Genomic DNA, 18,608 nt, shown 5'->3' with positions numbered 1-18,608 from the left:
AGCGCTCGCTTTCATAAATCTTCTAGTCCCTTTCGCCGACATGTGGGACATCAAGCTACCGGGTCCACGTGCCATACCGGAATACAGTGCAGAGCAGCCGGGGTGAAGCACCCCAGTCATGGCGCCGGCGTAGTAATGAGCAATGAGGCGTCAAATCACAAAGCTGCACCTTTCCCGCAGTTAAGTTGGAGGGACGAAGCAACCATCATTTCACTCGTTGCTGAATCCGCTTCTCCCTCATCTTCTTCAACTTAACCACGTGTTGCTTCTGCCGTTGTTCTGCCTCATGTGGGACGCGGATCGGCTTGGTAAAGCACTGACACGTGGGACCGCATGTTAGCAAACCGCCAGGACAACGTCCTCCGAAAATAAGAAGCCTAATCCTAGACTTACAAAGGGCTACGTAGCTGCTACGTATACTTTCCATCTAATCTATATATGCCCCCCTGATTTTCAGGTGGGGTGGGCCTAATCCTCTCCTTTAATCCAATCAAATAGTCCCACATCACATCAGTTCGTAACTTTACGTAAACCATTACGTGGATGTAGCATTGCTCAAATAAGAAACCTCCCCCGCCATCCGCGCGGCAAAATCACCTCCTTTTTACTAATCTCGATTCTATAATTTTTTAGATCAATATAATTGAGATTTGTATAGATAGCACACAGGAGCAAAACCAAGTGGTACGGTTAAGGGCATCCACAATGTGTAGCCAAATGTGAAAATAGCTTTTGGCATCGTGGGAACCATTGTGGACGGTGTTGCCAAAGCGAAAAAGATGGAACCGAAGCTCCGTGATTGATTGATTGAAGGAATAGAAAAATGCAACGTCTCTCCTCTTTCTCCCATGCTTGGACGCATGTAGTACTACAGTATAGAGCACAGAGTCTACTCCCCTGTCCCTTCTATCACAAATCACAAAGCAGTGAGGCGTCAAATCACAAAAGCACGGACGAAGCAACCATCATTTCACTCTTCGCTGACTCCGCTTCTCCATCGTCTTCTTCGAGAAGCCATCTCACCGCATTAGTTACTCCTAGTAGTACTAGTAAAGGACTTCCTGGATGCAAATGGTGTTCTCCGTCGAACGCACTTCGCCAAACCACCACAAAAAAATATCGTCGACGTCACCGCAATGGGGAAGGAAGTCAAATATAGTTACTACCTCCATTTTTTTGTACACAAGGCCAGTATATCAAAATTACAATTTGGAAAGGGCCACTAACACTAATCGAGGCAAAATTGATGGGGTTAGCAACCAAGGACATTAATATCCCCTGCATGCATGCGGAAGTGAGAAGGTTGGTTTGCATGGCGCTGCATTAATCAAGCGATGAGGAGTGAGATGGTTAGCTCTTTGGTCTTTGGAGAAGAAAATACGCATTAATTGACACGTGAAACGAGGATTTGTATCGATTAAATCCCGCGAAGGAAAACCCAGCCTTTCTTTTTTAACACTAGTACTCCTAGTACGTACTAAAAAGAAACGGAGGGAGTACGTACTTATCCTGTTTGGGTCTAGGCCTTGCATTGCCAAACTTCGCCACACATTTTTGCCAAGCTTGCCTAAAGTTTTCAAAATGAGAAGGAGGTACACTTGCGCACGGCTATCGCGGTCGCACCGCACCCTCACACGGTCGCTCCTGCACGCCGCGGTCGCACCGCACCCTCACACAGTCGCTCCTGCACGCCGCAAACCCAACCAAGGGAACGCACCCTCACTGACACGTGCTGTCGCATGTGAACACACCAAACTCAGCCATCCTATCGCTGACACATAATTTTCGTTCATAGAGTATGTTTATCCAACCGCATGTTGGGGAGTATCCGTACGGCCCGTGCGGTGGTCTGTTGGGGAAGAAGAAGAGGTGAGGAAGAAGGAAAGAAGGGTTAGGAGACGTAGGATATTCATCCAACCGCCTGAAATGGTAGACTGACCCAAGTCAGGCGACTTGCATAACAAATATATGTTTTTACACAGCAAAAGATCCATGAAAACAACAACATAAAGAAAAACTATCACTGCTCGCGGAAAGAGACGGCCTCGTCGTCTTTGGCTGCGGCGCGAACCAGCCGTCGCTGCCGACGTGTGTCTCCGCACGTGGTTGTCCTGGCCTCCAGCTACTCGTTCAAGCGGAGCGTGCGGCGCTCTGCACGGACGAGAGCACAGCCCGGTTCAAGTCGAGGACGTCCGTTCCGCCTGCAGGAGGGCCTCGATGGCAGCGGCATCCGCGCCTCCGTCGAGTCGAGCCTCCGCCGCCCGTTCAAGTCCAGGACGTCCGGTTCCGCCTAGGAGGGCGTCGATGAGAGCGGCATCCGCGCGTCTGCGTCGAGTCGAGCCTCTGCCGCCGGTTCAAGTCCAGGATCCGTTCCGCCTGCAGGAGGGCCTTGAGGCAGCGGCATCCTCCGCTCCGCCTCAGTTGAGCCTCTGCCTCCCGGTCCTCCTTTAGTATCGCCATGTTGAACCGCTGGTCCGCCTGCACCATGCGGGACTCGGACGCCGGCACGAAGTCGACGTCCATCGTCTCATACCCATCGGGGGCCTTCTGCGCCGCGACCTCCACCATGAACATTGGATCGGCTTCCTCCTCCTCGTAGCTTGGCTCCAGAGAACTCGGGGATTGGCCCGCAGCAAAGTGAGCTTGGGAACGGAGGTCTATGGCGCCGACCACCACCGTGATTTCTGTGCGGTGCTCCGGCGTCAGCATCTTGTAGTAAGTGATCTTGCGGCGCACCATGGCTTTCCGACGAACTAGGGGACGCTTGATGCGGGCTAGGGGATCGAAAGGTGGGGAATGGGCTGGAGATTTGGTGTGGTTTTAACGCAGTGGCTGGCGTAGGCCGAGCAGCGAAGGTTCTGGTGTGAATAGTGGTTCCGGTGACGACCGGTCAATCGGTTTTGACTGTACATCGCTCTTGTCGCGTTTGCATTGCAGCCCGGCATGCTGGACCCTCCAAATAGCCCACCGAATGGAACACACTTCGTCTTGCGTTTTTGCTCGCTTGTGGGACCACAGTTGAGAGCAAACCGACGTCCCTTCCCCTCCCCGCCCGTGTAATTTATTATACCACCACTCCCTCCGTTTTATGCGGAGTAAATAAAAACAGAGGGAGTATTACTACGGATGAGGATCCCCTGACGTGGCCGAACCCATTGAGTAACTGACATGCGGGGCCTAGCAAGCATGGGGTCCGCCAGTAAGTGACCGAAAGGGAGGGTAAGGCAGGGATACCTACGTCAGAGGATCCACTTCCACTATAATACTTTGACCAAATGTTAGAGTAATAATATATGACATGAAACTTACACAAATGTTAGAGTAATAATATATGACATGCAATTTACACAAAGCATACATGGTCTAATGCGTTTTTCGAGGCTAACTTTGACCAAATGTTAGAGTAATAATATATGACATGCAACTTACACAAAGCATACGGTCAAATTCGTATGTGAAAGGAGTTTCCAATGATATAATTTTCACATTATACATCTCATGTACTATTAATCTTGTCAATAGTCAAATTGGAAACCATCTCGAGTACAAATCTAGGAGTACGTACGAATCTAACAATATTGATTGGGCGTTGTTGAATGTTGATACCTTTTTTATCAAAGTAGATATACTTTGACTACACATAAAACTTATATGTAAACTACTCCCTCCTTCCATCTGTATAGGGCCTAATGCGTTTTCGAGGCTAACTTTGACCAAAAGGTAGAGCAATAATATATGACATGCAACTTAAATAAAGCATACCATCAAATTCGTATGTGAAAGGAGCTTCCAATGATATAATTTTCGCATTATACATGTCATGTACTATTAATCTTGTCAATAGTCAAAGGCGGTCTTGAAAAATGCATTAGGCCCAATATAGATGGAAGGAGGGAGTAGAAAGGATAGGAGGGAGTATATTGTACGTTCAAAAACGAAACGAACATTGAATACCCTTTATATATGATTTGCGGATGCTATGATCACCGGTTCAAAATTTTGAATCCGCCTTAGGTATCACGTGCCCCCACTCGTTCCCTCTCGATTTCATCTCGGGGTCCGGAGATCTATTGAAAGAGGACTAGGGTGGGTACATGCGAATGATACTCGGCGGAATGTTCAAATGAGGCATGCGGGAGGATGGACTCGACTGGAGGGCGACATGATCGATGGAGAAGAGGGTTGGAGAGGAATGAGAAATAAGCAAACGCCACATGATTATACTTGAACGGCTCAAATAAACAATAAGTTGTCTCGCTTGGCCTACATAGTGAAAGGCCTAATGCACAACGCGGAGCACTGACGCTCGAATATGGCCGGGAAAACAGGGAAACAGACATGTGGGGCACACCCGTCGGGACGACGTAGCGCAGACTAGTCCAATGGAGGAGCTGGCCCACGACCTCCTCGCCACCGACAACCGTTCATGTGGGTCGTTGGGGCCAACAACGGGGCGCAGCTCCAGCACCGCCTCTGGACACGGCGACCGCGGTGAGCGACACGCTCATATCGTCGCTAGACACGGTCGGTTTCAGTTTGCCGAGGGTGGCGTTAGTGCTGTGGCACGACCAACGGTATGTTTGGTTTGTGCCCAAGGTTGCCCCATCAAAGCATTGGGTAGCCAAAATTTTGGTTGAGGTATTGGTTGCCCATGATTTGGCCGACATTGGCAAGAAAAATGAACTTGAGTTGGCTAGAGTTCATTGGCATGCCAAAGAAATGGCAACCATCCAAACAAAGACCAATCTTTGGGTCATGACCAAAATTTTGGTTGAGGTATTGGTTGCCCATGATTTGGCCGACATTGGCAAGAAAAATGAACTAGAGTTGGCTAGAGTTCATTGGCATGCCAAAAAAATGGCAACCATCCAAACAAAGACCAATCTTTTGGTCATGACCAAAATTTTGGCAAGGTGCACTTTGGCCACAATCCAAACACACCCCAACACCCGGCTCGTCGAGGATGCACGGGGCGCCGCGACGCGTCCGCGGAGTGGTGTAGCGCGGCCAACTGCATCCTCTGGACCTGAGACCATGCCGGGTCGTCTTGCTTTTTCAATGACATGCGGGGATCGCATGTGAGCAAAGGGCATCTCCAACGTTGCCACGACCACAGCTGACTACCCTGGCACACCAAAACCCTTGTCCCTCGCGCCGTCGCACGGTGCGTTCCCAGCCGGCGTTATTTGTCGCATTCATGCCGTCTGTTCGTATGTCGTCATTAAGAGGCTCGGTGCCCGAGGAACAACTCCGGCGACTTAATGATGCACCCGGACGCTTGGCCTCACCGGAATGCGCTACTTAAAGCGGCAACGCCCAACTAACCTCCACACCATAGCGCATCATCCTCCTACCTAGAACCATATCCACCATGACCGCAAGCACGAACGCTCTGCGGGAGTGCTTGTCTTCAGGGATGGAGCTCGAGGTCGCCGCCCTCGCTGAACTCGCCGCACAAGCGGTGGCCACGCTGGCGGCCGACGACGGGAGCACCATCAGCCACGTGTCCTACTTGCCGCCGTCCAACGTCCGGCACCGCCAAGGTCGGGGACTCCTCCGAGGATGAGTAGGGCATGGGAGGCGGCAGGGCATGGTGTGCCAACTAGCTGGTCCTTCTCTCGTGTTCTACTTTTCCTCGCCGGAGACCGCACCTTCACTTGACGGGTCTTGAACCCCGCCCCCGTACATGGAGATCACCGATGGAGGACGTCGGTCGCCGCCGTAGAATAGGTTTAGGGTGGGGTTTCTTTTATTTTTTTGTCCTATAAAAGTTCGAAATGTAAAGAAAATCTGTCGTGTTTGCATTAATCTCTCCCAGTGTATATGAACTTTCACAATATTATACATATTGTAGGAGTACTAGCAAGATGCCTATGCGTTGCACGGAAGATCAAGATCTTGTGGGAGAAAAGGATGAACGAGGGAAAGCCTTATCTGCAAATGTGGAGAGGAGTGCGGCTAAATTGTCATAGTTTCCTTCCTATCCATTAGATATAGATCGGACAGCCTATATTGCAGGATCGGACACATCTTTCTACATCTACGGGAACCTACGAAAGGGTTAACGTAAATTGCCTCTCTCTCTCCTCCCCTGATTTTCATGGTGGTGGGACCCTCCCTCCCCCAATCTACAATCACCAGCTCACACGTTTCACATTACGTTAATTACGTAACTGGGATTACGTAGGTGTAGCATTACTCGTCCTAAAAAACCCAACTAAGCCAACCTCCCAGCATATCGCGCGGGAAAGGACCCGGCCGCGCCGTTTTAGTCGGGATTACCGGATTACTAGTAGTAGTATCGATGGATCGCGCGAAGCAACAGATTTTTTTTGCGGGGGCGAAGCACCTAGTTTAAAAGGAAAAAATGTGGTACACTCACAGCACTCCTGTCGCGGTCGCATTGCACCCCACACATGTTCGGTCCTGCACACGGCTCACGCAAATGGAACGCACTTTGGCTTGCCTCTTCACTGACACGTGGGACTGCACTTGGACAAACTGACCATGCGCCAAACTCCCCCCGCCCACCGCGCGAAAATCCTCCCCCCCCCCCACACCCAAAAAGTCCACCCAAATCCGATTCAACCGCCCTTCGGCCAACTAGCCAATAATATTCCCCAAACCCCCTCCCCCCTGTCCCCCTCCACTCCATTCGCTCCGCCAAAGCCGCCCTCCCCGCCACGCTGATACCTCGGCGCCGTGGTTCGGTGATCCTCTCGCTCCCATAGTACGATCTCGTAGACTGCCGTCCTCTAGCCGCGCCGCCACCTCTGGCTACTTTCTTGTGGAGGCGCACAGCAGTCAGCGCCGCCACCGCTAGCGACGTTCGTGTGGAGACGCACGACGGTCAGCTTCTCCCATGGTACGCGCATTCTTGACTGAGGCCCCGTTCATGTTGGTGTAGCGTTGAATGTTAGCTGATAGACGCTGTTAATCTCACTGTTTGCCGAAGTAGTTTATTGTCAATATGCTCTGGTTAAGAAGCTTCCTTGCCCTGTTCTGCACTCAATCTGCTTAGCTGAGATGGCATGCCAAGGCCGATTAGTTGCTAAAATATCCTGCCATATATTTATTGTGACGTAGATTGCCATGGTCTAGTAGCCAATCTGTTAGGTGAAATAGCTCTACACCGTTTTATACTCGATCTTTGTTGCTGCGATGGCCTTCGATAGCTCGATGGCTGTGTGCTCGGCCTCATTGCTGCTGAAACAGCCTGCCATAATTTGGCACTCAAATCTATTTGTTGAATTAGCTTTACATATATTTCGTTACTTAGATCTGCTCATCCAAATATCTTGCCATAGCTTTAGACATCGACCTAGGTATTTCTTTTCTGGACTTCATAAAAAAGTATATATGTTTTTCCTGTAATATCTAGTAGAAGAACTAATTTGTATGTATAATAGATGGACAGGACTTGGATAACTTCTGCTCGAAGATTCTCTGCTGCATATGTCGAGGGGGTTGAAAACTTCATGAACTTTATCAGAGCTGAGTACGGTGGTCTGAAATCAAATGTGCTCTGCCCATGTAGCAGTTGTATGAATTCGGTTACAAGACCCCAGTCAACTGTGCAAAATCATCTACACTTGTATGGGATGTCGGTCACATATACTAGGTGGGTTCATCATGGTGAAGCTGTGAACGCCAATGTTATTGACTACGTGGAAGCAGCAGATCACCATCTTGATCTGCCTGATGCTCAGGTGGAAGAGGAGGAGGAGGTGGTGGTGGTGGAGCCAGTGAGTTTGACCAACATTGAAACAATGCTACAAAATGCTCGTGCATTCCGTGAACTTTCACCTGCAGAAGAAAAACGGTGGGCCCGCATGTTAGAACAATGCAACGTTGCTGTCACCCCAGGAAATAAGCTGTTAGTATTCTCAGCTATGGCACCTTTCTTCAGGTGAAGACATCTGAGCAGATGACCAACAAATCATTTGATGCGATGTTGGCTGCTTTCCGCGAATCTTTCCCAGATGCGTCTGAGCTGCCACACACCTACAGTAAAATGAAGAATTTCCTTCGTGCAGTTGGAATTTGATATGATATGATCCATGTTTGTAAGAATAATTGTGTTCTGTTCTGGAAGGATTATGCCAACTTAAGTGAATGCCCGAAATGCAAATCATCAAGATGGAAAGATGGCGATGCTGTGAAGAGGATTCCTCATAATGTTCTGAGACATTTTCCAATTACACCAAGATTGCAGAGGTTGTTTCATGATGCTGAAACAAGAGAGGATGTACTGTGGCATTCTAGGAACTAGGAGTACAGAGATCAGAATGTAATGAGGCATCCATCTCAAGGTAGTGAGTGGAAAAGCTTCAATGATAAACACAAAGAGTTTGCTGCTGACCCGAGATACATTAGACTTGGCTTAGCTTCAGATGGATTTAACCCATTTGGCCACCAGAGCGCCACATATAGCATGTGGCCAGTGGTTGTTATCCCTTACAACATGCCTCCAAATGTCTGCACCAAAGAATCAAACTACATCATGGCCTTGCTCATCCCAGGTCCAAAAAGTCCTAGAAAGGCTTTTGATTTGTTCATGGAGCCTCTTGTGGAGGAACTTCAACAGCTATGCAAGGGTGTTCTCACTCGAGACCTATATAGTAGCCCACCAGCTGATTTCTTTCTGTGTGTTGTTATAATTTGGTGCATCCATGATTATCCGGCATTGGGCACTATGTCAGGGTGAACAACACATGGTTACAATGCATGTGTTCGCTGTGACAGGAATCCGCTGTCATATGAAATACTTAGCAAGATCTGTTACATTGGACACCGCCGTTTCCTTGCCAAGGACAAGCCGCTTCCTAGAAAACACCGAAGACATGTGTTCAATGCAAAGCATGAAAACCGTGATGCGCCAAAGAGGCTCACCGCCGATGAGTTGCAAGTGGAATTAGAGAAGGTCAGACATATTACACCAGGAAACCATCTTGATAATGGTAGCAGGAAAAGCAAGCATGGCAGGGCAGAAGAGAGATTATTGTTTACCCGCAGGTCCATTTTGTGGGACTTGGAGTATTGGAAAGATTTGGATCTGCGGCATAATCTTGATGTGATGCACATCAAGAAAAATATATGTGACAGCATTATCGGCACACTTCTTAATATTGAAGGCAAGACGAAAGATACCTTAAAATCTAGGATTGATTTGACACACCTGGGTATCAGACAGGATTTGCAGGTGCAAGGTGAAGGTAAACCACGGGATATGGCACCAGCTGTGTACATCTTGGACAAGGTAAAAAGAAAAGAATTCTGCGAGGTCCTGTCATGTGTGAGATTCCCACATGGATTTGCTTCCAACCCTGAAAGGAGAGTCAGTGCAGATGGAAACAAGGTACAAGGGTTGAAAACTCATGACTGCCACGTCCTACTTCAAAGGGTTTTACCTGTTATCCTTAGAGGATTGGGCCGTCCTGACTTATACAGAGTAGTTGCAAAGTTGGGACAATTCTTCAGGGAACTCTGCAGTAGGAATATCAGGATAGATGCTTTGGAGCGTCTTAGAGACAAGATACCAACTATCCTATGCGATCTTGAGAAGATATATCCTCCAGCCTTGTTTGATGTGATGGTGCATTTGGCTGTTCATCTACCTGATGAGGCACTACTTAGAGGTCCAGTACAGTATGGCTGGATGTACCCTATTGAAAGGCGGCTAGGCACTTTCAAGGGCTATGTACGGAAGAGAGCTAGACCTGAGGGTTCCATTGCAGAGGCATACATTGCTACAGAAGCGTTGACATTCTGCTCAAAATACATTGAAACAGCTGATCATCTTAGCAAAGAGGTTGGTGAAGACAATCCCGGGCTCAATGTTTTCGATTATTCTGTTCAAGTTACAGGGAAGAGTCGACAAGAGGACAAACCTAAAGATTTGGACAAAATGGTTTGGTATGTGTTTAATAACTGTCTTGAGATACTACATTATGTCAAGTAAGTGCAGTACTGCAGCTTATACATCGCAATCTACCAAACTTGCAGCGCATTCTTATATATTTAGATGTTTGACGCGATCACTATGTTGTGCAGCATCTACAAAGAGGAGTTATTGCCGCAAAATCCAAGAAACATTGACATACTAGTTATGAGAGGATTTGCGAAATGGTTCAAGAACCGTGTAAGCTTTTGAAGTGCACTGTCAGTTTTTTTAATATATTGAGTACATAAGATGATCATCTTGTCTATTTTCTAACCATAGGTTAAGAAGATGCGGGAGGATGGGCAGGCAGTTGATGATGCCCTTTACTCACTAGCAATGGGTCCTGATACTCGGGTAAGACATTATGAATCTTGCGTTGTTGGAGATGTTCGCTACAACACCCTTTCACAGACGAAGGGAGGAAGACACAAAACAGAGCCATCATGAGCACAGGTACGTATGACAAAGAGACAACTGAAATGTATGCTAACATAACAGATATTGTTCAGTTGCAGTATATCTCCAGTTTCGAGGATCATCGGTGTGTGGTTCTGTTGTGCTGTCGTTGGTATAACCTGTTTTCCAGGATCGCAAAACCCAGAGCTGATGATTGTTTCAAATCCATCAATGTCAAGGCAGCGTACCAGACCAACGAGCCTTTTATTTTGGCAAATCAAGCAACACAGATATTTTTCTTGGAAGACACATTCGCGCGTAGCGATGACTGGAGAGTATTGCAAAGGTTTGAGCAGAGGAATTCGTTTAATGAAGTTGCACAACAAGATGATGCTTACACTGCTCCTGATGTACAAGATAACACAGATGTTCCTAATATCTTTGAGAACCATCACGTCAATGACGCCGGTGAAAAGATTGCCTGTCGTGCTATGGACATACAAGAGTTGATCAAGAAGAAGCCAACGTTCGAGGACGTTGAGGACGAAGAAGAAGATGACACCGTGGGGAATTATGATTCAGACTGATACACATGGCGAAGATGTTGACGCTGCTGCTGCAGATGATGATTACATTTCTTTTGTCGTATTTGCCTATCAGAAGACGTTTTTTATCTACTATGTGAAATTGTGTTTGCTATGACAACTAAAACCTGATGAACATGTTGTTTAGTATTTTGTTGTGAGAACATCACTTGTTATGTATGCTGATTTGTGTTTGGTGATTGTATGACAACTAAAACATGATGACATTGTTGTTTAGTTGTACTCATATTTGGTTGTGAAACTTGAATTTGATGACATAGTTTGCTGTTGGAGTGCAATTTTCTCGACGTCTTCGGATGAGAACAAAGCTGACCCGACAGGGCCTCTACTATTTATTTATTTATTTATTTATTTATATGAGCAAAAGGGGATACCCCCTAATTTCCGTTAATAGACATCATTAGATGTTAAAAACACTACGCCCAGCCTGCTACACAGGTTTCATTCATTACTAGTTTCAGCAAAGTGCTCATGTCGTAGCCACTGAATACATCACGAGTGCTACATACACTGCAATTAAAGAGACAATCATCCTATAGAGGACATCGATTTTGCCCATTATCTTCACAAGATCTTTCATCTCCTCATTGCTGTCAAGGCCGTTCAGCAGCTGTTGCTTGGCCATGATCAGGGGAACTGCATCTTTAACCTTCTGCTCTGCATCTTCCTCTTCTGCCGTTCCTTCAGTTACTTGTCCAACACCCCAACCTGCTGGTATTGGGATTCCTCGGCTAACCAAATAATCAGCGCAGTTGCATTCCCCCACATCAGCAACTTCCCACGAATACAAATCACATGAATCTTCCCTTTTCTACATGAATCAAATTGGTAGATCATCAACCAAACTATTAAAAAATCAGCAACTGAAAGCAGCAGAACAACACTTAAACATATTATTACCCCATGATTCGGGCATTTGTAGAAGACTCGGCTAGGGTTGCGGATTGTGGTTGAGATGCGACGGATGACTCTGCATGATTTGCAGCAGTTGCACCACACCAACGGCAGCGGGTTGTGATGAGCAATTGGCTGTGGTGCGCGTGCCAGCGAGGGTGTGATGAGACCGACAGGCGATGGTACGGGTTGTGACTTGGTGCACATCTGGTTGTTGCCTGCTGAAGAGCAGGTGGACGAGCAGCCAGCGGACATGGTTGCTGTGGCCATAGCTTCTGATGCTAGGCAGAGTAAGTAGAGAAGAGGAGAAGAGAACGTTGGATATGTCAATTTCATTACTTGCAGAGTAACATAGCACCATATATAGTCATAGTCTAGGTTTGGATTCGAACCAGCTACAGGAGCACGTCTTTCTTTTTTCGAAAACTCGACAATGTCTCTTGACTGGTACACTAGCTTGTTCTGTACGCCTTCCCAAGTCTTTGATTTTCTTTCCCTTTTTTGTGAGGACCTAACAGCTAGGACCCACCGGAAGGACCTCTGTATTTCGTGAAAAAAACGTTCCCCCGCTGACATATCGGACCCACCAGCTATATCTTCGCACGCAAGGAATTGCCTCCTTATTACGCACAAAAAAATGAATACCCCCTACTAGCTAGGACCCACCATAGTGGGAGGATGACTTGTGGGCCAACAAAGTTGACGGGGCCGGAGGGCTTTGTCAACTTAGTCAATATGAACGATTCTAGCTCCAGTGACCGTACGATGTCCATCCAACGGGCGTAGTGCTTCTTCAACCTCTGGTCTTCTTGCTCCAGCCGCCCAAAGCAGCGCCGGTCGTGTCGCATGCTCCTGCCTCCCGTGGACGGTTGTGCTGCCGCGGAGGCCTCACCGCCCCTACTATTCCCACCGCTAGCCAGGCCCTGCAGCGACGGTAGCCTCACACCGCAGCCGAACCAATGAATCCTCATACTCCTCTCCGCGCGGGCTTCCACTGCCGCGTCTTCCCCGACTCCGCGTCGTCCCCTTCCAAGGCCTCGCCGTCGTCCACCATTGTGGTGCTCTCTGTGCGACGTGGTCAACGTGGTCAAGGAACAACTTCCATCGGAAGAGTACTGTACGTGGAGAGGCTGACAGCTGGGTCCACGGCCACAGCCCAGTTTTTTGGGATTTGCCAAGTAAGTCGCTTTGTCAGGCCTGTTGGGCTGCAAATCTTTCAAGACGAGGAGAGCTTTCATTCGGCTGGCCGAGAAAATGGCCCATCAGCAATGAGAAATGGGTTGTACATTTTTAAAACACATCAAACCGGCAATTAGTTTCAAATATCTTTTTTTTTCATTTCAAGATTTTAAATTACATTAATTTTTATGCGTGGAGAATTGGTTGGATTTTATATTGATATACATTTATTTTTCAAATCAGTTTGAATGTGAGTCGAAATTTTGGGATTAAAAACAGTTCGGAACGCACCGAAATATGCAAAATTTCGTATAATTTTTTAACCGTGGCCACAATTGGGCTGTAATGCTAACAAAAAGAATATGGGCTCCAAAAAAAACCTTAAGAATTTGCAAATGGGCTGAAAATTATTAGAAATAATGGCAGATGGGTTGTATGCTTTTTTCCACAGATTTGAGGCTTTCCTAAAAAAAGGCTAACGCACAAGCAGTGACTGTTGGATGTCCATCCAACGGCCGTCGTGCTTCTTCAATCTCTGCTCTTCCTGCTCCAGCCGCTCAAACAGGCACCGGCGGGATTGCCTGCTCCCTCCTCCCCGCGGCCGGCTTTGCTGCCGCGCAAGCCTCACCGCCCCACCGTACTCCCATCACTGGCCTAGCCATCCCTCTACTCACCCACACCTGCTGTTATTCTCTGGCGACGGCAGACGAACCAGTAAACCCTCGTACAGTCGTACTCCCCTCCGCGTGGGAAACAACAGCCGAGTCTTCCCTGCCTCCGTGTTTCTCCCTTCCTAAGCCTCGCCGTCGTCCACCGCCCTGGTGCTCTTGGCGCGGCCTGGTCAACATGGTCAATGACCGACATGCATCTGAAGTGGACTGTACGTGGAGAGGCCGACAGATGGGTCCACGGCCGAACGCAAGGAAATGCCTCCTTATTACGCGCAAAATAATGATTCCTCCACCTGACATCAGGGACCCACCGAAAGGGCCTCCGTATTTGGCGAAAAAACGTTACCACCGCTGATAGCTCGGACCCACCAGCTATATCTTCGCACGCAAGGAAGTGCCTCCTTATTACGCACAAAAAAAATGAATACTCCCCCTGTTAGCTGGGACCCAGTATAGTGGCAGGCTGACTTGTGCGCCTACTAAGTTGACGGGGATGGAGGGCTATGTCAACTTACTCAATAATGCACGATTCTAGCTCCAATGATCGTACGATGTCCATCCAACGGCCGTAGTGCTTCTTCAACCTCTGGTCTTCTTGCTCCAGCCGCCTAAACCAGCGCCGGTCATGCCTCGTGCTCCTGCCTCCTGTGGCCGGCTGCGATGCGGCGGAGGCCTCACCAGCCCCTACTACTCCCACCGCTGGCCAGGCCATCCCTCTACTCACACACACCCCATGTTACTCTTCGGCGGCGACCGCCTCACACCGCAGCGAACTAGTGCCCTCGTACTCCTCTACGCGTGGGCATCCACTGCCGCGTCTTCCCCGGCTCCGCTTCGTCCCCTTCCTAGGCCTCGCCGTCGTCCACCGCCCTGGTGCGCTCAGCGTGGCATGGTCAATGTGGTCAAGGAACGGCTTCCATCGGACGTGGACTGTACGTGGAGAGGCTGATAGCTGGGTCCACGGCCGCAGCAAGGAAGTGCCTCCTTATTACGTGCAAAATAATTATTCCTCCACCTGACAGCAGGGACCCACCGGGCGGGCCACTTGTATTTTGCAAAAAAAATCATTTCCCCCTGACTGCTGGGACCCACCGGACGGGCCACCGTATTTCACGAAACAAATGTTCACCCCGCTGTCAGCTCGGACCAATCGGAAGTGCCTCCTTATTACGCACAAAAAAATGAATACTCCCCCAGCTAGCTGGGACCCACCTTGGTGGGAGGCTGACTTGTGGGCCTACGGATGGGGATGAAGGGCTTTGTCAACTTAGTCAATATGAACGATTCTAGCTCCATTGACCGTACGATGTCCATCCAACGGCTGTAGAGCTTCTTCAACCTCTGGTCTTCTTGCTCCAGCCACCCAAAGCAGCACCGGTCGTGCCGCATGCTCCTGCCTCCCGTGGTTGGCTGTGCTGCTGCGGAGGCCTCACCTCCCCCTACTATTCCCACCGCTGGCCAGGCCCTGCGGCGACGGGAGCCTCACACCGCAGCCGAACCAGTGAACCCTCGTACTCCTCTCCACGCTCGTGGGGGCTTCCACTGTCGCGTCTTCCCCGGGTCCCTGTCGTCCCCTTCCTAGGCCTCGCCGTCGTCCACCGCCCTGGTGCTGTTGGTGCGGCGTGGTCAATGTGGTCAAGGAACGACTTCCGTCGGACGTGGACTGTACGTGGAGAGGCTGACAGCTGGGTCCATGGCAGCAGCAAGGAAGTGCCTCCTTATTACGCGGAAAATAATGATTCCTCCACCTGACAGCAGGGACCCACCGGACGGGCCACCGTATTTTGCGAAAAAAACGTTTCCCCCTGACTATTGGGACCCACCAGCTACACCTTCAAATGCAAGGAAGTGCCTGACAGTTGGGACCCACCTGGTCGAAGCGTACGTAGCATTGTCATTCTGGTCGCGAACGTGTACATACATATATACGGCTGGATGTAGAGGCGTGCACGTGTCGTAGTAGAGGTGCGCACGAAACATGTACACGTACGTACAGCGGTCAGGGTGCAAGAAAGAAAATACGGCCATGTATGTGTACATACGGGCGGGGTCTCGAACGCCTACTCGCGCATACGTACGGTGAGGCCTCGTGTACATGGCTGGGTCGGAATGGAGAAATAGCATCGTCGTCGTGTTCATTGGGAGGCAACGAAATGCGTCGTGTTCATCGGGAGGGAATGCAGCTGGGTCGGAACGAAATGCGTGGTCGTGTTCATCGAGAGGGCTTGGACGGAAGAGGCGATGGAAACGAGGCCTGGCGTACCGCACAACGGAGGAAATGGACCTCCTACAGTCGAAACGGGGGTCCTGTTGATCGGGAGGGGTGTGGCTTACCACAAAACGGAGGAAACGGACCTCCTACGGTCGAAACGGGGGTCCTGTTGATCGGGAGGGGTGTGGCGTACTGCAAAACAGAGGAAACGGACCTCCTACGGTCGAAACGGGGGTCCTGTTGATCGGGAGGGGTGTGGCGTACCGCAAAACGGGGGAAACAGACTTGTGTTGGAGCACTACGGTCGAAACGGGGTTCCTGTTCATCAGGAGGGGTGTGGAGTACCGCAAAACAGGACTCCACAAGATACTATACATCTCCACCATCGACCCCCTCCAACCTCCACAAGCTACTTCTCATCCACCGTCGACCTGCTCCAGCCTCCACGGGCTCCTGTTCAGCCAGCCTCCACCGCACGCTACTCCACCGGCTACTGTTCAAACAACCCTCCACCGTCTACTGTTCATCCAGCCCTCCACACCACGGGGTCCTATTAAACCACCCCTCCACGGGCACCCCTCCACCGTCTACTGTTCATCCTGTCCTCCACACCACGGGGTCCTGTTCATCCACCCCTCCACGGGCACCCCTCCATCGTCTATTGTTCATCCTGCCCTCCACACCACGGGGTCCTGTTCATCCACTCCTCCATGGGCACCCCTCCACCATCTACTGTTCATCCAGCCATCCACCCCACCACGGGGTCCTGTTCATCCAGAGGCAACGCCACCACTCACTGTTCATCCAAACCTCCCCCCCCCCCCCCCCGCAACGCTCACTGTTCATCCCATCGACCGGCTTCAGTTAGCAGCAGTAGCCAAGGAATCGCTCGATCGGGTTCAGTTAACAGCCATCGATCAATCGCTCGGGTTCAGTAACGCGTAGCCTGCAGTGCAATCGCTCGGGTTCAGTTAGAGCCCAACACCTCGCTCGGGTTCAGTTAGAGCCAACACCTCGCACACACGCGCGTACGTGTACGAGAGAAACGCGCATCGCTCGGCCCCTGACCTCCCACCGTAACCGGGAACTCCCCAAAATTTTCCTCCCCCTCACTTCTACCACGGTTTTTTCCATCATGGACGGCCCAAAGAATGTCATGCAGTTGCGTCTTCGGCCCACCCAGGACTAAAAGCCCATTTTCTGTCATGATTATTTGTCATAGAAGTAAGAGCCCACCACATCTATGATGATACCGGGTTTTGTCACAATTAACGTCATAGAAGTGTCATATGTATGACAGAAAAAAATTGCGTTCGGCCCAAAATGTCACGGATGTGTCTTTTTTTGTAGTGGCAAGTACATACAAAGGTTCAGCCGTGTGCAGTACAACATCCCAGATGTTCATACCGCCGCTGTCATCGGTGCATTTCATCAGAATGTGCGCAACCGCAAGATGCGTGAAGAGCTGGCGATGAACAAGGTTAAGGATTTAGCCGAGCTTTATGTTCTCGCGGATAGATGTGCTCGGGCTGAAGAAGGGAGGAAGTACCCCGGCGAAGATGCCGGTGCGGAAACCGACTCCACAGATGAAGACATCGTTGCCCCAGCAAAGAAGGGCCGACATCGCAATAGGAAGCGTAAGGGCAAGACCGTGCTTGTTGTCGAGGGATCTGACGAACCCGGCACCCCCAAGAAGGCCAAGGCTGAGGACCCTGTCAAGGAAGTTGCCTCGTGCGCCGCCTACCGGGCCTTGGCGGTTGCCGACAAACCAGGAGGCTTCGACAAGCAATACTTCTAGATCCATCGCACCAAGGGCCATGACCTCCAGAATTGCCGGTAGGTTGAGTTTCTTGCAGAGAAGAAGAAAGCTGAGTATGAGAGGCGTGATAAGGAGAATGGCCAGGATGGTGCTGAGGCATCCGGCAAGAAGCATGGCGGCCGAGAAGGTCACCGCGACAAAGACAATCAACAAGAGAGGCCCGCTTGGGCCGCGAGAAGAAGGAGGGAGACGATGATCATGATCAGGAAGACGAATCCGGTGAGCACGAGTTACAGAAAGCTACGGAGGCCATGTGCATGGACGGTGGCGCCTCATTGCCACCTCTCACCACCAACTAGAGCAGTGGGCGCGTCAAGTCACTACGGCGGTGCCATCGTTTGATGCCCAGATGCCACTGAAGTGTTGTAGCACGCCTATCATTTTTGACACTAAGGATCACCCTGATTGCACGACTACGGTCAGGTGTTTGCCTTTGTTGCGTTCACCAACAATATGCAACCTCAAGGTGACATAAGTGGTAGTTGATGGTGGGGCCGGTCTAAACTTGATCTCGCCCACTGTGATCGAGAGGCTGCAAATCCCGGATGGAGATCTCGAGGAGACGGGCACATTTCAAGGGGTCAAACCGGGGAGGAGTCAGCCGAAGGGTAAGATCACGTTGCCCGTTACATTTGGGGGAGAGCTGAACTATAGGACGGAGAAGATTGTTTTTGATGTTGCCAAGATCCCCTTGCCTATAATGGGATCCTTGGCCGCCCAGCACTGGCCAAGTTTATGGTGGCATTACATTACACCTGCAACACATTGAAGATGCCCGGGCCAATGAGCATCATCACCGTCCCCTCCGACAAGAAAGACATGCTCATCTGTGCCGACTAACTCTACCGGGAGGAAGTTGCGGCAGCTACCGCCAAGGTACTTGTTCCCG

The sequence above is a fragment of the Triticum aestivum genome, chromosome 4A (genome assembly GCF_018294505.1).
Source record: "Triticum aestivum cultivar Chinese Spring chromosome 4A, IWGSC CS RefSeq v2.1, whole genome shotgun sequence".
Classification (NCBI taxonomy): Eukaryota; Viridiplantae; Streptophyta; class Magnoliopsida; order Poales; family Poaceae; genus Triticum; species Triticum aestivum.
The sequence above is the reverse complement of the archived record's forward strand: the minus strand, read 5'-3'. Positions refer to the sequence as shown.